We start from the raw sequence: 21,896 nt of genomic DNA, 5'->3' as shown, positions 1-21,896 counted from the left end.
GGTGCAGACCATGCCTGAATGGCTTCTACTTTGGCAGGTTCTGGCCTGATCTTACCACTCCCTACTCTATGTCCCAGGTAGGAGATGTCCCAGGTAGGAGACCTCTACCATACCCACTTGGCATTTGCTTGACTTAGTGGTCAACCCTGCCCTCTGTAGTCTGCCTAGCACCTCCTTGACATGTTGATGGTGCTCTTCCCAGGAATGGCTGTAGATGACAATATCATCTAGGTAAGCAAGGGCAAACCCTTTTGCTCCTGCTATGATATGATCTACAAGCCTCTGGAAAGTTGCTGGGGCATTTATGATCCCAAAGGGCATCTTTGTGAACTCATACAAGCCAAAAGGAGTCACAAAGGCTGACCTCTCTCTCTAGAACTGGGAGTCAAGGGCACCTGCCAGTAACTCTTGGTAAAATCAATGGTTTTAAGATACTTAGCCCCACCCAGCTGGTCTAGGGCCTCATCTGTTCTTAGCATGGGGTAAGCATGTGACTCTGTGGGACTATTTAATTTCCTGTAGTCCACACAGACCCTGGTGCTGCCATCCTTCTTTGGCACCAGCACCACTGGGGAGGCCCAGGGATTGTTGGACTCTTGAATTACTCCTAGTTCCAAAATTTCCTGTATCTCCTCCCTCAGAATCAGTTTGACTCTCTCAGGCACCCTATAAGGGCCCTGCCTAATAGGCCTTTGTGGTCCTGTATCCACCTAGTGCTGCACCAGGTGGGTGCACCTTGGTTTCCCAGTGAACATGTTCCAAACTCCTGTAACACTGCTCGGATTCCTCAAACCTGGGTAGGAGATAGCTGCTGGGACATTGCTACCACTTCCACTGAGGTGTCAGTCTGAGCCTCACTAAGGAGATCAGTCACCAGATTTCTCTCAGACTCCTCCTGCAATCCACTGCAAATGCGCAGCACAAGGGCCTCCCTATCATGGTAAGGTTTCATCATGTTAACATGGTACAATTTGTGCCCCTGCCTCCGGCCCAGCAGTACTACCATGTAGTTAACATCACTTACCTTTTTTACCACCTTGCAGGGTCCCTCCCAAGCTGCTTTCAGCGTGCTGTGTCTGACAGGAATGAGAACCATTATCTGCTGCCCTACAGCATACTCTCTAGCTCGAGCATTCCTGTCATACCACACCCGTTTCTGTTGTTGGGCTACTCCCAGGATCTCCTGGTCCATGACCATGAGTTCCATGAGCCTTGTCCTGAGGTTTAGGACATATGCCACAGCAGACTCCTTGTGAGATTCACCCTCACCTTCCCACTCATCTTGAATTAAATGTAGAGGTACCCTTACCCTATGCACATACAATAACTCAAGGGGTGAAAACCCTGTGGATTGCTGGGGAACCTCTCTGTAAGCAAACAACAGATGGGGCAAATATTTGTCCCACTCCCTCTTAAACTGGTCGGCAAATGCTCGTAGCATGGACTTGATTGTAGAGTTTAACCTGTTAACAAGACCATTAGTCTGGGGATGGTAGGGGTTGGCCTTCATGTGCTTCACCCCACAGTACTTCCACAGACAAGCCAGCAGGTCTGACATGAAATTGGCACCTCTGTCAGTCAGTATTTCTTTTGGGAAACCTACCCTACTGAAAATCTCTAACAAAGCATTTGCCACATTTTCTGCCTCAATGGAGGATAGAGCCACTATCTCAGGGTATCGTGTAGCATAATCTACTATGACTAGGATATATTTTTTCCCTGTGGAACTTGGGGTACTCAGAGGTCCCACAATATTCATAGCTACCCCCTGAAATGGCTCCTCAATCACAGGCAAAGGCATCAAAGGAGCTCTCACCTTGTCTCCTGCCTTGCCTACCTTTTGGCACTGCTTACAGGTCCTGCAGTACCCTGTTACATCTCTGGAAATTCCAGGCCAATAGAAGTTCTGCATAATACGTCTCTTTGTATGTTATGTCCATATGACCTGCAAAGGGAATATCATGGGCTATGGCTGTAAGCACCAGATGGTAGGTTCTAGGCACTATCAACTGCTATACCCTCTCACCTTCTAGCTCTTCTTCAGGGGTCCACTCTCTATACAGTAACCCTTTGTCCCAGTACACAGATTACTCCTTCCCTTGAGAATCAGGTGCCTCCCTAGCTACCTGCCTCAGGCCTTGCAATGAAGGGTACAGGATACCATCTGCAGGATGGTAGTTTGGTACCCTTGTTGTCTCAAGACAACCTACTATTAGAATTTTGTCTTTCCCACATACTGGCTCTTTCACCTTTTGTTCCCCACCTTGCCTCTGTGGACATTTGTATGCCACATGGCTCCACTGATTGCATTCAAAACATTTAACCCTAGGTCCTGGGCATGTACCTAGACTATTGGTTTCCCCTGCTGCTGGAAGATTCTGTTGGGGCAGTCTGTGCTGTCCACCATGGGTTCCTTTAGACCCGTGAGCAGTACTGGGGGTCCCTTTCCTGAGTAGGGATGCCCTGCTTGCTAGGTATAGTTCTCCCTTCTAACCCAAATTCTCTGATGTAGCTCATTGTCTATCAGCTAACCAGATCCTCATGTCATCAGGCAAAGTGCTAAGGGCTTGTTCCCTCACCAAAAGTTCTGCCAGCCCTTCAAAAGTGGTGACCTGGCATCCACTCACCAACCTATGAAAATAAGTGTTCAGTTCAGCAACATATTCACACACAATTTCATCTGCCTTGCATCTATGCTCACAAATTTTTTTCCTATAAGTTTCAGGTGTTAGCTTAAAACATTCTAACAGACATTTCTTGACAACAGTATAATCAAAGCATTCATGATCAGCAAGTTTAGACAGCACAGTTACAGCTTTACCATGGAGTAAGGGGTCAGGAACCATACCCACAGCCTTTGGTCAACATCATGCAGTTTACATACCCTCTCAAACATATGAATGAAACTATCAAAATTATCCCCCTCTTTAAACTGCAGAAGAAATGTACTGTCCTTTTGTGCTTTTGGAGTCCAGTTACTCCCTTCCACATTACCTCCATGACTATGGCGAAGAGTCAGCATCTCCTTCTCATGCTGCCTCTGCCTCTCCTTTTCCTCAGCTTCCAGACATAGCAGTTTCTTATTCTCCTCACCCTGCAACCATCACAGTTTCTCATTGTCTTCACTCTCTAGATGACTCAGTCTCTCAGCTGCTTCTGTTTCCAAATGCCTGGCCTCCAACTCAAGTGTCTTTAGCTCCAGATGGATTTTTAAGTCCTCTGCAGAAAGGTTAAGCTGTCAATTCTCTGAGTGTGGTACATCTCCACTGCCAGTCTGATCATCCTCCTAGTTGTTGTTTTCTGATGCAGCTGTGACCAAAGCTACAATCATGTCTACCTTAGTAAGGTTTCCATGCACCAGTCTCCTAGTCTTGCATAACTCAGCCAGATGGCTTATTGTCAGCTTTCTGTACTCCTCTGCTGACATGCTGCCTACTCTCCCTGACTAACTAAGCTAACAAAAGAAATAAAACAATTGTGATCTGAACTCTGAGTATTCACTGCATGGCTGATTTAGAGTACCAAACATCTTCAGTGATCACTGTACAAAAGCTACAGGAATTCACTCTACCCACACCATTACAAGCCAGTTAGTATTTGCCAACCAATTAATATGTGGTGTGGATATCCCACCACTGCCAAACAATTAATATGTGATGCCCATTCCCTGGCCCAGCAATCAAGGAGCCTCAATCCTCACCACGAACACCAGTGAGGGGTGTCCATATAGCAAAAGGATAACAAATACACAAACACACTAAAGTACGACTTCCCTTAAGAGCACACAGAGATAACAGTCAGTCTGGGGCTGGTTCCTTCCTTTCTCTCCAGGCCCCCAATAAGACTTCCCACTGGTACAGCTATAGGGTCCAGATCTCTGCCTAGTGGCAAGCTAAAACTTCCACCTCCCTCTCTGTCCAACCAGTGCTTTGTGTCCCTGCCCAAGTAGCTGACACACACACTTTGAGATAAGAGTTATATACAACCACCTAGACACTCCTGGGGAAGGCTGGCACAGGTTCTCTAGCTGTGCCCCTTTTACCCAGACTATACAGTAGAAATCACTGCCACCACCCAGATAATATTTATCAGCTACTCAAAGGCCTTTATTAAAGGGTGTCCAATTATTACTTTGCAATATTGTTATCCTAATGGTAAGTCCACCCAGTCAAGACTTATTTGGAGTGACTTGGTACAATATTACTATATACATGCAATGCACTCTTAGAGCTTAAATTATCTCTACACAAAACAGGCACAGTTGAAAGGTTTAAAAATATTTAATAATAAATAATAAAAACACAAGACAATGCTTCTTACTGCACAGTGCCAGTCAAGAGTTCAGAGATCACAGAGAAATACCTAAAATAATACAGTAGAAAAGTTCTGACATCACAGAAAAACATTTAGTCTAATCTTCCTAATTCCTAGCTATTTCTAAGAGAAACACTAAAGTCTAAGATCCTATTTACATATAGATACAGGCAGTGCTGGTGATGTTGGATGTTCTCAAGACAAATGCTCTAATGCTGTCATTCTTTCTGTCCTTAAATTGATAACACAATACCACCGATTCATTTTAGATTACATCATTTCTTTCTGGTTCTCAGGCTAACAGACTCTCAGAGGTTAATAGTCCCTTTGATCTTGCAGCTGGTCAGGAACCAGAGCAATAAAAGAAATTATACATGCAAATTCTAGCCATTAACTCTGGCCTCAAAAGAGTAGGCAGAATTCCTTCATCCAGACATATCGGCTCCAAGTTTTAACATCAAATAATTGATTTGTCAGCTTTGTTACAGCAGAGCGCACTGTTGTTGCATTTTTGCAGGTCAGTATCCAATGCAGTCTTTTCACATTTAAGACAATAAGCCTGTGGCTTACATTAATATTTATAAAATGACAGAATTATCTACAAAATTCTATCTGGCTAGGCTGGCAGCCTTTACCTATCTTCACAATTCCCACAACCCAAATCTTGTGTTCCAAAAGTGTAGGGTGTTCAAAATTTGATGAAGTAACCATAGACCTTGTAGGTCCTGTATTGATGAGAAATGGGATAGATGAATTTTGCACTATAATATTGATAACAAGGCTATTGTGGTCAATTGGTAACAAGGAAAATAACTGTGGATCCTGGTCATGGCTGCCGTAGTGGTTTTGTTACCATGCTGGGAGCTGCCAAGCAGTATTCCATACAAGAGACTTGCTATAGTTGGCTAATTTGGGTTGCTGTACAGATTGGCAATCATTGGGCATTCATTTTGCCACTATCCAGACTGACCACAATTAAATCAAATATTTAAATGTGGTACATTTGCTGGGGTCTGTGATGATGCAGGGGGATAATAATTTTGCTGATATTATCCTGGGAATTCTTTTTGGAAAAATTGGAATTTGCCACATCCCTCGTGATTTCTTTTTTCCCCTTCCCCATAAGTCAGTGTCAAACTTTTGGAGCTGAATATCAACTAACTTTTTCTTTTGCTCTTCTTCTTTGCCAAATAGAGTGTCTGTCCTATATTGTGCTTAATTCACAAAGTCATGAAGGCCAAAACATGGCCAGTCTAAGCTATCCTTTAATTTTCCCTTGTATTGGAAGTAACAACCATTCTACTAAAGCTGCTGACCACCCGCTGGCTGCTGCACCTTTTGTCGGCTCTGGATGTCCAGGGAAGGCTTCAAATGCATGTATCTTGTATTATAATAGCCATTAATAGATTCGTTTTCCTTTTCCACAATAGCTTTAATTCTTGCCCAATTAGGGGGTTAGTGGCATGCTGTGGTAATGGCTTTTAACAAGTTGTTTCTAGTGGTCAAAAATCAGTCTTCTGTTTGATTTGGGATATTATCTCTTATATTTGATTTTCCCCAGTTTTTCTCAAACATCAGGGGGTGTAGAAACTTTTAGTACTGCTTTTAAATTGTCAGTAGTTGGATTTTGTAGTTGTACATGTCCTTCTAACATTTTTGCATGTGTCAAAATAGGAGGGAGAGAATCTACAATGGTTTGAAAATCCACTGCAGTCCAGGGAAGCACTACTGTTATGCTAGGTATGGTCTTGCTATCTCTAACTGCTGCAGAACTTGGTACTTCTCACAATGGATGTAATTGTAGAGGGGTATGTCAAAATCAGTGGAAGAATAAGAATCTGTTTCTTGCTCTGTATTTTCTTTGGCAGATGATGTCCAGTGATATCCCTCCCCATCTATAACAATCGAGACTTCCGTATTTATGCTTGCAATATATTTGTTTCCCTTTTTTAGTTACTTGCAGTAACATTTAATTGGATGGTGTTACAATAGGTACTGAATATCACTTTTGATAGAATCTAGTGTTAAAAATCATCCTAGAGGAACAATTAGAAGTGCTGAAAGAAACTTGGGTTGTATCTGGGGAAGTCGTAGCTGTTTCTTCTGCATTCATCTTCACAAGCCCTCTCAGACAGGGTGAATTATCATCTTATTGAGGTACAGGTGGGTCATAAGGTGGGGAAGGTAATGGAAGCCAGTCTCATACTGTATAACTGAAAACCCTTCTAATTGTCTCAGCAGATACAAAGCCCAGAAATGGGACTTTTCATCTGTGCATTTCTGTAATGAGTTTATTGTTCTATTAGCTGTCTACAGCTGTGATTTTAATCTAGCTAAGTTATATTTTAGACTTATAACTGCAGATGACCTTGCCTTACTTTTAGCTTCTTCTTGCCAGTCATTAACAGGTGACCAGTGAGAGGCAGGTATCGTATTACCCTTTTGTTTCAGTTTATGTTTTACATTTTTTTAAATGTTCTTATGAAAAGTACCTTTTTCCAGAAAATGTGAAGCACTACCATTTTACCAAATAACTAAATTTGTCTCTTCCATATTTATTAAGCATATACCTGTCTGTAGTCCCATATTCCAACTCTTTTAAAGCAGTTACACTGGCGCCCGTTATAAAACCCCACTCTCATACCAAAGAGATAGACATGTGACTATAGTTATAAATTCACTCACATTCTTAATGAAGGAATCCCCGCTGTTTATTTTCTTTATATTTGGTTGGACCCCATTTCCATACCTGAGAAGGATTCTCTGTCCTTTGGACAAGGATACTATGTCTTTGTGTTTATTGATTAGACTCTATTGGCACACAATCAAATAAGCTATCTTATTAGTATAGTTAATTGCACATGCATACAATTTTCCAGGCTTATACAATTTGCCCACTCACATAGAATTAAATCTAATGGAAGGGTTATTAGTAAAGCTTCCCTGTATAGACCTTAAACTCTGCTGACAGTAAAGAAAGAAATTATGTATTGTTACACAGAAACTTGCCTGGCAGAAAACCTGTCACAACTGGCTCAGAGGCAATTTCTAATATAGACACATACAAAAGGCGTGGAAATCTGAGTTATACAGCACCAAACTGTTAAAGTACCAAATAACTTTCACACAGCACAGTTTAACAGAGAATAGCAATGTCCTTCATTGCAAAGAAAGGCACATACAGTACAGCTGAGAATTAGAAATCAAGGCCTGTCTCTTGAATAGCAGAATCATACATTCTTTATACCTTTTCTGATTAAAAGTGACATTATTCTAACAATCTTAGAATAATCAATGACCAATTAAAAATGAACACTATAACATTAATTCTGCTAACTAAGATTTCCTGAATCTACATTTATGAATTTCCATATTAGGCATGAGTTCTGAATTCCAAAACAGAACTTTCTAGAAAGAACAGAACTTTCTACACTTTTGTCACTGTAGCATATTTGGCAGGAAGCAAATAATCAGATACATACTGAAAAACACTCAGGAATCCATCTTGTTGTTGTTTTTCTTTCGGCTTTTCCCGGTTAGGGGTCACCACAGCAGAACTCCGGTCCGTTAACAATTGGCAGTTGATTTTTACAGTGCTGAGGTGCCAGCCCGACGCCCAACCTTCAACAAAGGCACGCTCATTCACACATGTCTTTCGAATGCCACTCAACCACAGGGAGGACATGCAGACTCCACACAGAAGGCGCTCAAGCCAAGAATCTAACAGGAGAACCTCTTGCTGTGAGGCGACAACACAACCGCTGCACCACTGCGGCTTATACAACTCAGGAATCCATCTTGTAATGAAAGCATATTAAAAATGAAATACGTACTCTAATATGTTTCCTTCTCTGTATGCTCCACCCTTCACAACAGGAACATAGAAATGAACAGTAATATGCCTGCAACAAGATATAGTGTTGAACACAGCACATCACTCAAGTATGCGGGGGTGTCACAAGTAGTCTTAAAAAGGAGATGTTCTGTAAAGCATAGATTCCTCCCTCAGGAAGCAGTATATTAAGGAGAAGTGGGGTGAAGTTAGAGGAACCCCGACTAGCTGCTAAGCCCATTTATCATGTAGATAAGGAACCTTTAAACCATGTCTATATGATCCAATTGATCAGGAGGCTCCAGATGTATAAACGCTTTGCTTGTTGAAACGAGTGAGGTGTAAAGAACAAAAATGAGTTTGCTGGAATGATTAGTTAGCATCTTGAGCATCAATTTGGTTACATTGTAGGTTGTTTTTTATCAATTTGGTTACATTGTAGGTTGTTTTTATTAACATGGCATCCTTTATATCAAAGGTACGATGACTGTAACTTATAGCTGTCTCTCAGCACTTAATAACACAATGCATCTTAAATGATTTTCCCTCAGTACAGTAGGTGACAAAGATCTACTTCTTTTTCAACAATTATTATACTATATTTTTATAATAAAGGATGAATCATTATTTCTGAATTGGATATAGGATTCATCCATCCCCTTTTGAAGATTTTCTGAATTGAAAGAAAAGAGGACAGCTGTACACACTTTGCAATCATAATCAAGCTTAATGAAATATAAACTTGTTATTATCACCCTGTGGATCCTGTAAGAGAAAAGGAATGAGAAAAAAGCTGGCCTCCAATCTGTACCAAATAAGTTTACATGCATGCTCATTTTTATACACCAAGAATTAAGTTAGAATGATCAATAGCCTAGAAATCTGAGTTCCATGTTTAGACCATCTCATCAGTTTCCACCAGCATCATCTGAGTTTATGCTCCTAAGGTAAGACATCATTTGGTTGCTTGTGTGGTTGTGTCTGTTCTGCCCCTTCAGCCATTGAAAATAGGCACATAAAACAGTCAGACTATCCTAATTAACAAAAGGAAATATTCCTCTATTTCACATGTTTGGGGATTGCTTTTATGATACACTTTTCCATCTTTTTCATCCTTGTCTTCCTCTTTCCCGTTTGTCATTTGTTTGAGTTAGACATAGCATAGTTAGTTATTGTATTGTGAAATGCCATAAATGTGACATGTAAAAGGTCAGCTCTTTGTCAGTGGTGTCATAGTTGTAGTGTTTTGTGCAGCCAAATCCATGAGGACAATGAAATTGTGCATCCCACATACTAATACATAGTTTTGGCACACACATATATGTTGGGCAGCTATACCCCTTCAGTGGAAAAGGTTAGAGTACAGATGCTTGCCGGGTGCTGTATATTGTCTGTTTCTAAACACATGTTGTCCCTATGCCTTAATGTGGCACTGCCACATATATGTTGAATCGACTATAGTGACAAAGGCATGCTACAGGAACAGTTGTTTTTCCATGCAATATATTCCCTATAGCATATGTGCTATGCAAGGACATTGTTACTGCACAGTGAATGATTGCATTTATGCCTACTGGGGAAGATGCCGAGGTACATTCTGTGTATGTCTTCCCTCCCTACCATATTCTCTGTTTCTTTTTATTTGCAGTCTGTGTTTCAGACCTTTGACCCATCTCACCTTGCTTATCCTATCTGTGTGGCCCCACTGATCCTGTCTTGCAAAAATGTATTTCAAAAACTCACCTGTTGTTCTGAGCCTGTTGCTGTCCTGAGATCCAGACCTACATTGTTGTCCAGTTTTTTGGATCTGTCATTTTATCTGGGCCTTGTGCCCAATTCCTGCCTGGCTGTTTTAGCTGCTGGGTTTGGTGCCACTTGACGGTAAGCTGGGGACCACTAAGGGACCACTAAAGTACAGGGTAGATGCACAAGGGAGCAGAGTGGCTGCTTATGTCCCAGAGGCTAAAGGAAAACCATCCCTTACTACTTACATATCTCACTTTGTCATTGCTAAATGTCATCTGAAAGGCAGCATTAGTGCTATCAGTTACAAAAATCATAGTGGCATATTTAAAACCTTGCTTTCTACAGTCTCCTTTTGTACTTCAGGCAATGATAAATCCTTTTGCATGTCACACAAATAAGTTTAGTGGACTTGTACTAGGTTAACGATTAGGTCACGCATCTTTTTTGTGTTGCTGAAGTTCTGCTATGTACTTGTTCTCTCACAGTCACAGCTCATACTTGCCTGATTCTATTCATCCCAGTCTTCACCTTTTGAACCTAAATGGCATTACCTCATTAACTCTGACATTTTTCTCCAAGTCATTTTGATGTCTTTTTATACTGCAGTTTTGGGAGTTCATTGTATATAACATGCACCTTTACAAATGAATCTCTTTCTGAATAATAGGCTCACCAGTACAAGTAAGGTTACCTCAGCACATTTCTGTTGTGAATCCAACTCTCAGTTATACATTTCCAACCATTAATTTCCTTGTATGTGACTCAAAAGCCCATATTTCAAATATATGTAGCTGTTTAGAGTAGAAGAAACAACTGCTGTGATATGCAGTTGTAACTTGGTTCCAGCAGAGGGTACTCAGACATTATGCAATACAGACAGAAGACATACTAACCCATGCTTGCCATCTGTATGCTGTGGGGGGAAAAACACTCAAAATCCCATCCTAGAAACTTACAACCTTAAAGTTATGCATTATGAAGGTCATTTCTCACACCTCCCAAATGTCCAGATTTTCACAAAATGTCCAGATTTTTGGCTCATATTTTTGGTTTGCTCCTTATAAAATTTTTGGTATGCTGGCAAATCACTGAGATTTTCTGAGGATTGAAGTCACTAAATGACGGCATACATTTGAGTTTCAGACTTCAAATCCTTCAGAAAATGTATGTCAGAACAAACGCTGTTACTCTAGCAACTAACTTTATAAGAGCAATATTTGAAGCATGCCCCTATTTTGGCCTATGTCCCCCCATTTTGTTGGACTTTGTCCAGATTTCTTGCACTGAGTTTGAGAGGTAAGTTGGCTCCACATTTTATTCTCAAAGTGATTTGATCTACAAAGTATATCACAGTCTATCTACACATTTAAACAACCCAAGAATGCTATGATAACTGAAAAATACGTGGAGCACTAATTTCATTACTGTTTTCTTTTTTCTGCATTTAACTATTTATTTTCTGAGACGCTTAACATCAGTCTATAATTAAAAAAAAAAAAAAACTCCCACACTTGTAATAGTATGTCTGTGCCAGCTCTGATTGTAACTACAGTATAATAATTGCATGTTTACTGAGTTAAGTTTGCATACACATCACCATTTTGTAATGGCAATACCAACATAGTAGGAGTGCATACAAGCAACCAGCATTAATTGAACCTGTTATCATTACGCAGCTGTCTCTAATATGAGGAAATTCTATAGATACTGCTATGTGAATAGTTGTGAATTTGCTGTTTTTATTCACAAGTGTTGCAGTTTTTCAAAGCTGTCTCATATTAGACAGGCATACTTTAAAACTTCACTGCAGGACAAAATTCCACTTAATGTAAATCCTATTCTTCTGAGCATATGACATGAAAATCTTATATCCGGTCATAATACAGGCGATCACAGTATAGATTTAATATTAAGTTAATTCAAATTTTAATTAAAATGAGAAAAAAAATCTCTTTCATTGTCTTTGTTAGAGTTATGTATTGTCACACTTGACAGAACTGATGTATGATGGAAATTCTGCTTTCATTTGCATTCTGTTTTTTTCATTTTATTGTGAAAGGGCAATGTGAAGAAGCATATAGTCAGATTTCTGTTTTACATCACTGCAATACTTTTATAAAATATAGAATGCTATAATGGATGGTTAAAATATTATTTAAATGTATATTTACTCCTCTGTAAGACATCTGAATAAAGACAGACTATACTATTTTTTTTTTTTGGCTAGAAAGCCTGTGCCTCAAGGGCAGACTTCTCATTTGTACCTGATTTGCAGTGACATGCCTTTTTTCAGGCCTAATTTACCACCTAATGATGTACCTATTTTTGGAGGTATGTTCTTATATTGTCAGGCTTAATTTACTGCTTTACATGATTTTTTTGAATCGTTTGGCCCCTGTTACTCATGAATTTGAGGTGTGAAGCAGTTTAGCATACAGAAACCAAGCTATATGTCCAACAAACTGATGGCAAAAATAATTTAAAGAAAGAGGGCCTATATGTTCCATCTACCTTTTTCTGAAGCAAAAATAAATGACTTTATGAGGTATAATTTTGTAATATCATTCATTAAGATCTACAGAATTTACACTATATTTTTTGCCTGCATTTTTGTATCAGTTTTGTCAATGTTAGTTTTTAAAATTTGTTTCTCATTTGATACACAAATTGTATGGCAATTGAGTGCTCAGATTCTGGCCTTATAAACCTACCTTTCAAAGGTCTTTGTACCTATTTTCAATGCCTTCATGTTGAGAAGTATGCTCAAGGGCTCATTTTCAGACATGACCTTGCTGCAAAGTGAAAAGAATTACATTCAAGTGTTTAAAGGTTAGATCAAAGGTAGTGGAAAATGTGACTGTGCATCCTACTCTAAGTAGATGGATTGCGTCAGAGAAGACCTGTAAGTACAGGTATAAGTAGATAATACAATAACCTGTTTTTATAGACTATAAGTGCATCAGAGTCTACAGGCTTATGTCAACATGGTTTGAAGAAAAAATAATGGCTAGTACTCCTGGATGCTTAGCATAGTGTGGAATACAAAACAGTCTGGACGATGGCAACTCATAGGAAGGAGAGACATGAGAGGCAAGGTTGTATTAGGGACAAATTGTACAGTTTGCAGACTATGCAAGTGACAGTGCAATGACATAGAAATGTACTTTTTGATGTAAGTGAAAAGCAGCAAATATGGCAGAATAATTCATCATCATCATCATCATCATCATCATCATCATCAGCCCCCCTTTCTACCATTTTCTACATGGGGGTCATACTGTTGCATAACTGTAGTCAGCTCTATCCTACCTTCTTCAAGTATTCCTGACTGTCACAGGTCTTCTCTCATGCAATCCATCTGTCTCTTTGCTGGATATTCCTGTTTCCTATTGCCATATTCTTGCATCTCCCAAATATTCATCACCAAATTGACTTCTGCTTTCCTACGTATGTGCCCAAATCAGTAATATGTTCTCTTTGAAATTCTGTGCAGAGTTCCTTTTTCTTCCCATCTGATGTCAATGTTTTCTTCATCTGTCCGACTCTGTGCATCCTACCACTTTTCCACGCAATTCATCTCCATCATCTCTAGGTTCTACAGCTGTTTGGTCTTCACTGCACAGGTTTCTGTGCCATAGAAAAGTATTGGTCACACCACTGTTTTGTACACCTTCCTTTTCAGCTTCTTTGTCATTCTTCTATTACATACAACTCTGACACTCTGTGTCATTTACCTGCAACCACTCTGATTCTAGTATTAGCCTCTTCATTCAGACTTCCTTTCTCTTTAACCACCACTCTCAGATAATTGAAGCTGTTAGCTTGTTCAACTGTTTCCCTGCTACTTTAGTTTTGAGCTTTTTCTGATTTCCTGCATTTGCTGTGATGACAACTGTCTAGTATGGGCAGAGTTTCATTCCATGTACCTTCAGTTTTGCATTCCATTCTCCTGTCATTTGTTGAAGCTCTTCTTGCAGCTTTGCTAATTTGTCCCATTGAAACTGTTTAATAAAGTAGTCCATTACCAGTATGAACAATAGTGGGCTTAGAGATGAACGCTGATGCACCTCCACTTCCACTTGGAAGCCCAATGTGAGTCCAGATAGATGCATTCTTTATACTTTTATACTTGAGTCACTATGTCCTTGTACATACCCTGCACTGATTCTACCAATGTTTCTGAAATTTAAACTATGGCAGGATTAACTAAATCAGATTTCATAGGATCTTGTCATATGCTTTTGCCAAGTTTAGGAATGCCTGGGTGGACTCTTTTCTCATCTCTAGCTTCTTCTCCACTATCTGTCTGGATTGGTTGTACTGCATCCTGATCTGAATTTGAAGTGCTCATCTCCCATCTTATTTTCTACTACTGTGCATATTCGTACATCAATCACCCCTCCAGCACTTTCATGCAGTGTGATAAGGGTTTGTTACCTCTTTACCATCTGCAGATGTGAATGTTTCTTTGCTCTTGTATAGTGGCATGCAAATGTTTATTCTACTGTCATCAGGGACATTCCATTATCTCCATACTGCTATGAATGTCATCAGTCCAGTGGAGGCTCATGATATTGGACTGCAGGATTGCAGCCCCCCCCAGCTGTGAACCACAATGGCACAGTCCTACAGTCCTACAGTCCTACAAATGCTCCATACAAAGTGAATCCTGGCTGCTGCCTTACCAGTCTGGATTCAGGAAGAAGAAAGCAGACTGCTGATTCCCCAGAAGGTGCTTACTGCATTAGACTGGAAGGGGATCGGACTGCAGAGTCAGCAGTCTTGGAATGTTCCCAGGAAAGAGGTGAGAAAACTGGAAGCATGCATTCCAGTGTGAATGCAAGATTACCGTTATGATGATTCAATTGCAGGAGAAAGCTAAAGCTGTGGGTTTATGATGATTTGATTGCAGGAGAAAGCTGAAGCTGTGGGTTTACTGTTACGGGATGAAGGAGAAAGCTATGGATTTCAGGATGAAGAAGCTGTGTATGTGCATTGGTTTATACTGGGGGCTACAGAGATTGCTGGTGGTAGTTAGAGAATACCTCAAGCTTGAATCCTGTACCTTGGGTGCAGGTAACAAGAGCCTGAATTCTCTACCCACCACCATTTGTGAAATTTTGCAGAGTTTTGCCTCATATTTTGTTCAGTTCTGTTCCTCGTAAAATCTGTGGTTTCTGAGTTTTTCATTCCTTACATAGTTGGTGGTGCAGTGGTAGCATTGTTGCTTCACAGCTAGAGGTTCCCTGGTTTGATTCTTGGCTGGGGTGCCTTTTGTGTGGAGTCTGCATGTCCTACCTGTGTTTGTGTGGGTTTGCTCTGGTGTCCTTCCATGTTACAAAGATATATATCTGCTATATTTCTCCCTGGGCCTCTGCTGAAAATTGGCTTTTGTTCCAAGTCAGACTCTTCTGGTTAACAAATGTTAAATAAATAAAATTGACAGGCATTTGAATTTCAGACTTCATAGTCTTCAGAAAGTTCATAGTAACACAAAACCTTTTATTCTAGCAATTTTCTAAGTTTATAAGATGAATATTTGAAATTTGTCCCTATTTTTGGGACCATAGTCCCCCATTATTGGCTTCGTCCAGGTTTGTTGTGCTAAGGTTGAGAGCTATGTTGAGAACTGAATTCACTGAATATGTTTGAGGGCTGTATTCCCCCATTATTGACTTCGTCCAGGTTTTTTGTGCTAAGGTTGAGAGCTATGGTGAGAACTGAATTCACTGAATATGTTTGAGGGCTGTATTCCCCCATTACTGGCTTTGTCCAGGTGTTTTGTGCTAAGAGGTTGAGAGCTATGGTGAGAACCAAATTCACTAAATTGTAGCCATGTAAGTTTCAGTCTTCTACTCTTTCACAAAACAGTTGATTTGGCATAGTGGTATGTTGCTCTGACTGTTTTGCATAGGGTTCTGGGTTCAAGTCTTGGCAGTGAAATGCATGGTGATAACACAGCACTTTATTCTAGCAACTTTCCAAGATTATACAAGCAATGTTTAAAATGTGCCCCTGGCTTTTGTCCCTCTCCAATACATTTTGACTTTTTCCAGATTTCTTGTACTGCAAAGTTAAGATATACAGCTGAGTGTCGAGTAGATTTTACAAGGAGCTGAGAGGTGCAGGGGAAAAGAAGTTTAGTGCTGTTTATGGTGAGACTGCTTGCATTGTTAATAGCACAACAGGTCATATACTTGCTTTTGATGCAGAAGGCTGTGGGTTCTACTCCCACAGTATGTAGATGCATTGCTGATATTGTACTGTGTTGTAAATGGGGTGGATGCTGCCGTCTTGAGAATGTCATCTTTGGCAAAGATACCTAGTAACTGCAAACATGTCCATTATTTGCCATCCATTCCCTATTGCAATATTACTAGCTTATCATTTTTTAATGTAATATAGACAATTTATTCCTTAAGGGCAACAGGCACTTTATTTGTAGATGAAACAATGAAATATAAAGTTGTTTGCTAGCAGCAACCTCTTCATTAGTTTCAGATCATTTTAATGTGGAGTTATTTAGATGGCTTTGACTTCTGCAGAGATTGTGCATATTTACTGATACTGGTGGACTGTAGAAGTTTGAGTAGACTTTTATGATGGAAATGTTCTCAATTGGGCAATATTGTCATTATTGGTGCATGCATTTTGTTTCATTGTTTACTGGAAAAATGTTCAAAACAATAAATTGAAAACACCCTCTAACAACTGTACTGTATTATACAAGGAATGTAATTTAATGCAATCAGGAAGATGCATGACAGAACACATGTATGTTTTGTGTGCAAGGGGCCTATCATTTGAAAATAGCCCAAAGTTAATCTTTATCTGCTACTAACCAAATGTATTTTCTTTGAATTTGGGTTTCAATGCTGCTTCAATGAATGTGAGTTTCAAGGGCAGAGGAATTTTAATGCTAAGTCTGTTTTCATTGCGAGACTGCATTGCTTTGATTAGCAGATGTCTTAGTGTTTGTGCTGTAAAATGCAAAATAAAACTTTCAAATGAAGTCCAAATCATCGTAGACATAAAGCAGTATGCACATTAGTGTTTATGGTAAATGGGGTGAAATAGCCAAGTAATGGTTCATTGGAATGGCTGCAGGGCGGAGGCTACATTCGACCATGATTTTGTGAGGAGGAAGGGAGGCAAACTCAAAGACAGCCCTGGCTGAACTATACCTCTCAACTGTCTAGATTTTCACAGAATGAATAGACTTTTGCTTCTTATTTTTGGTTTGTTCCTCATAAAATCTGTGGTTTTCTGGCAAATTATTTAGGAATTAAGTCACTAAATAATGACAGACACTGAGTTTCAGACTTCATAACCTTCAGAAAAATGCATGCTAAAGCAAGACCTGTTATTCTATAAACTGTCTCAGTTTATACAAGAGCAATTTTTAGTACTGTTTATATGTTCCCCCAATATAGTTGGCCTTGTCCAGATTTCCTGCATTAAGAGATTGAGAGGTACGTACAAATAAATTGTTTTATAGACTTAGGCATATCCAAACCTCTCAACTGTCCCCGCTTTTGGCTCAAAATGTTGCTTTTCCCCTAATAATCCCTCCACAAAATGGCAATTTTGGAAGAAAACGTGGAGGGTTTACAATTAATAAATAACTGTACTAATCAGAGTTATAGATTACTTTTATTTCAGAAATGCATGTAGATTCTTTTATTTTGTCAGCTGCTCAAATTAGCAGTACTAATATTAAAAAAGTGTCCCTTCTTTGATAGGTTTCCAGCTGTATTGTGTGGCCATTTTATATTTTTGCATCACATCGTGGTCCATTTTTCATAAAATTGTGTTTTTTGGCAAATTAGTGGCAGATCATTAAAGACTGAAGTTAGAAAATAATGACAGCCATTTGAGTTTCAGATTTCATACCCTTCAGAAATTTCATACTAATGCAAAATCTACTAGTTTATTATCTTTCTAAGTTTATAAGAGCAGTATTTAAAAATTATCTTTATTTTTTGGGTCTTTGTCCCACTTCTATGTATGGCTTTGTCCAGATTTCTTGCTCTGAGGTTGAGGGGTATGACAAATGTGTCAGGGCCATCACAGTCAGCCAGAGACATTTCAAATTGTGACATACTTGTTGCACCCCACTCCTCCATGTAGTGACTCTGGATGTGTCCAAGCAAGGCAAGGAGCAGTTATGCAGTGTAAATGTGCAGAGTATCCCCATCCTAGGTAGACACAAGTACTACAGTGGCTTTTCATCTGTTCTTGATTTTGCAGAATGTTCTGGTTTCTGTCATATTTTTATACTGTTGATTTATGCTTATTATTATTCAGAAAATGCCTGTTGCTCTGTGTTTAAGTAGCAATGCATTAATGACCATCAGGTAAACTTGTCTGAGATTGTAAGAGGCAAGTAAGCTTTGATAAGCATACTGTTAAAGAACTGCCAGCATTGAATGCCTTTCTGTTGTTGCCATGCAGAGAATACTTACATAACTAGATAACATATAAGCCTTGGGTACTGAAATGCATATGACAGTATTTGTAATAAAGGACAGAATTATATTATTTTAAGAAGCTCATTACATTTGTTGGAGATTTGCAGTCATCTTTGCAGACTTTACCTGTAAACTAAACATAATGCCAATCTGTCATGTGTGGTCCATAACCTGTGCAGTAATCCTTTAAGCAATGTATCTTGAGCTTGTTTCTTGTTTGCTTTTCATTTTTTACTTTGATCATGTTTCCCCCATGAAACAAGTAGATAGTTGTTGTAAGACAGCAGGTCTTTTTTGGATAAGAAACATTTTTACAAGTGGGGGCATCACATAGATTGCTACTTTCAGCATGTTAGTTGGTACTTTAATAAAGCTGAATATAAATTATAATTAGAACTGCAGTGCAAGGAGAAGTGGTTTAAGATGAGTGATGCTAGTTTTTCTTATACTTGATTTTGACTGGCATTCCAGTAATGTATTTAAAAAGTAATTTATTTTTTCATGCCACACAACCTTTTTGTTTTCATCTAAATATTAAGTAAGCTGTCATGCAGCCAGTGCATTGAAATATTTTTTTTCTTCTACACTTCATTTTGTCTTGATTGGACACTCATAATGATGGTTTGGCACCCAGGGCAGCATATTAAATTAAGGTTAGTTTTTGTGGTTTTGAGCATAACTCCTCCCCCTTTTAGTTGGCCACACCCCTTCCCATTGACCCCACCCATTCAGCTGTCTCCTGCAGCCCCCCCTTTGATTTGAAGTCACCAGCCACCACTGCATCAGTCATCACTTCTCATCCACCTTACTCAACATCTTGATCTTATCTGCAATCAACCCTTCTGAACCTGCTGCTTTCCTTGACATCATTTTGCTTTGTGTTGTTCTTACTTCTTCTTGGGTGAATTGTTCTTCTTTTATCATAGGCTGTGTCTGGGGCAGTACAGCTACTGTGTTTTTTTTTTTTCTTATTTGCAATGGTGATGGACAGGTTGACAGACGAGATCAGACAGGAGTCCCCGTGGACTATGATGTTTGCAGATGACATTGTGATCTGTAGTGAGAGTAGGGAACAGGTGGAGGAGACCCTGGAGAGGTGGAGATATGCTCTAGAGAGAAGAGGAATGAAGGTCAGCAGGACTAAGACAGAATATATGTTTGTGAATAAGAGGGAGGACAAAGGAATGGTGGGGATGCACGGAGTAGAGGTGGCGAAGGTGAATGAGTTTAAGTACTTGGGATCAACAGTTCAGAGTAATGGTGACTGTGGAAGAGAGGTGAAGAAAAGAGTACAGGCAGGATGGAGTGGGTAGAGAAGAGTGTCAGGAGTGATATGTGAAAGACGAGTACCAGTAAGAGTGAAAGGGAAGGTCTACAAGAGGGTAGTGAGACCAGCTATGTTATACGGGTTGGAGACAGTGGCATTGACAAAAAGGCAAGAGTCAGAGCTTGACGTGGCAGAGGTGAAGATGTTAAGATTTGCACTGGGTGTGACGAGGATGGACAGGATTAGGAATAAGTATATTAGAGGGTCAGCCCAGGTTGGAAGGTTTGGAGACAAAGCCAGAGAGGCAAGATTACATTGGTTTGGACATGTGCTGAGGAGGGATGTGGAGTATATTGGGAAAAAGATGCTAAGGATGAAGCTACCAGGTAATAGGAAAAGAGGAAGGCCTAAGATAAGGTTTATGGATGTGGTGAGAGAGGACATGCATGTGGTTGGTGTGACAGAGCAAGATGCAGAGGACAGGAAGAAATGGAAACAGTTGATCTGCTGTGGCGACCCCTAATGGGAACAGCCGAAAGAAGAAGAAGAAGAGGAGCTGCTGGAAATGTTCCTTCCATCTGCCTTTGATGTCCTGCAGACTGTTGCACAGATTGTTGCTGACATCCCATAAGAAGGGTGTCTGATGACTATCTTTTTTATCCTTCTTTTTTCACAACCTGATAAAGTTTCATTGTGCCCTGTGCTGAATTATGTTACAGAAACAGTTAGACTGCTCCTGATGCCTTGTATTACTGTGACTGCTTCCATGCTCTTTTAGTTTGCAAGTGTTCCTTTTTAACCTTGTCTGTCTTTTCTATTCCCCATGTTTTCCTGCACTACTGCTTTCTTTTTCTAACTTTCTGGGTTTCTGCATTTCGCCACCTGTGGCATTCCTTATGCATCTTATTTCCATACTTGGCCTAGATGCATACCTGGTCTATGGGATAATTCAGAACTATATAAAGCAGGCATACAAAAGGACAATGATCATTTAATTTGAATGACAGGAATTGCCAATATACCAGATACTATAATGCATGTGATAGCACTAGCTATACACAGCAGTATGTTAGTGGCTGCTTTTGGAACCATTCCCTACAACTTGGCTTGTGCCGGCCTTCTGTGCTAATGTACAGTGTACTGCCTGCAGCTAACATACCATCATTTTGATGGCCAGCAGACTATGGATCTTTTCTCTGAGGATAAGGAAATCATGGAGCAACTTGTTGGATTGTGCCACCCTCATAGACAATCAAGGGGGATGCACAGTCTGCCAATCATATTAGACTCTAATGTATGTGTAGCCATAGCCATCCTAACTACAGATACCTTTCACTGACTAATATGGAGCATGTCAGGAATTTTGCAGAAATCAGCATTGTGTGTACTTACATCAGTTCCTCAATACTGTGCAGCAAATATGGTTCCTAAAGATTCTAGAAAAGAGAACAATCATTATACAGGTGTTCAACAAAATGTCCCATTTCCATGAAGTCCTGGGAGCCATCGACTGCATAAATGTTGGTGAGTATTCAGCCCACAATATACAACCACCATGCAGTCAGGTAGCACATATAACAATGTCATGTGACCACTGTGAGTTGCAGAAGATGCTGGATATTTATTTATTTATGTATTTATTTATTTATTTGACATTTAGCTACTGGGAAAGTCCGACTGGGTAGAAAACCCACGACAGTCTTTTCTAAACCAGTCTCAACATTTGGTAACGGAATTACGACTCTCATCCCTACACATTAATAACATAAACAATTATGTATTCATGCACTGTATATTCCCCCTGGCTAAAATATTCCTATCTTGGAAGACTTCTTATCCTGGGCAAACCGCACTATATCAAATGAAACAATCGTTCTTGGTGACGCAGATATTAATTGGCAAAAGTTAACCTCACTCACCAGCAAATAGTATAAACCTGCACAGGTTTACACAGATCATCACAGGTCCTACACATACTCTTTTTAACCAACCAGAGTCAAACTTAGACTGGATCCTTGTATCTCACCCTCATAAATTTTGTCTGCCATATTTTTATAACTGAATGTGTAAATATCTTATGCGTAGTATGTTAGCAATTGTTCTAGAGAGTTTTTCCCTGGGCTTCTGCTGAAAAAGGACAGCTCTGTCCAGTCGGACCTCCCCAGTAAACAAATGTAAAATAAATAAAATAAATAAATACTCCAACACTGGAACCCTCCCTAACACCTTAAGCGACCACCAACTAGCCTTCACCCATAGAACTCAT

Source organism: Protopterus annectens, chromosome 4.part0 (genome assembly GCF_019279795.1).
Source record: "Protopterus annectens isolate FY-2018-M chromosome 4.part0, PAN1.0, whole genome shotgun sequence".
In the NCBI taxonomy this organism is placed as follows: Eukaryota; Metazoa; Chordata; order Ceratodontiformes; family Protopteridae; genus Protopterus; species Protopterus annectens.
Note: the sequence above shows the minus strand (reverse complement) of the source record.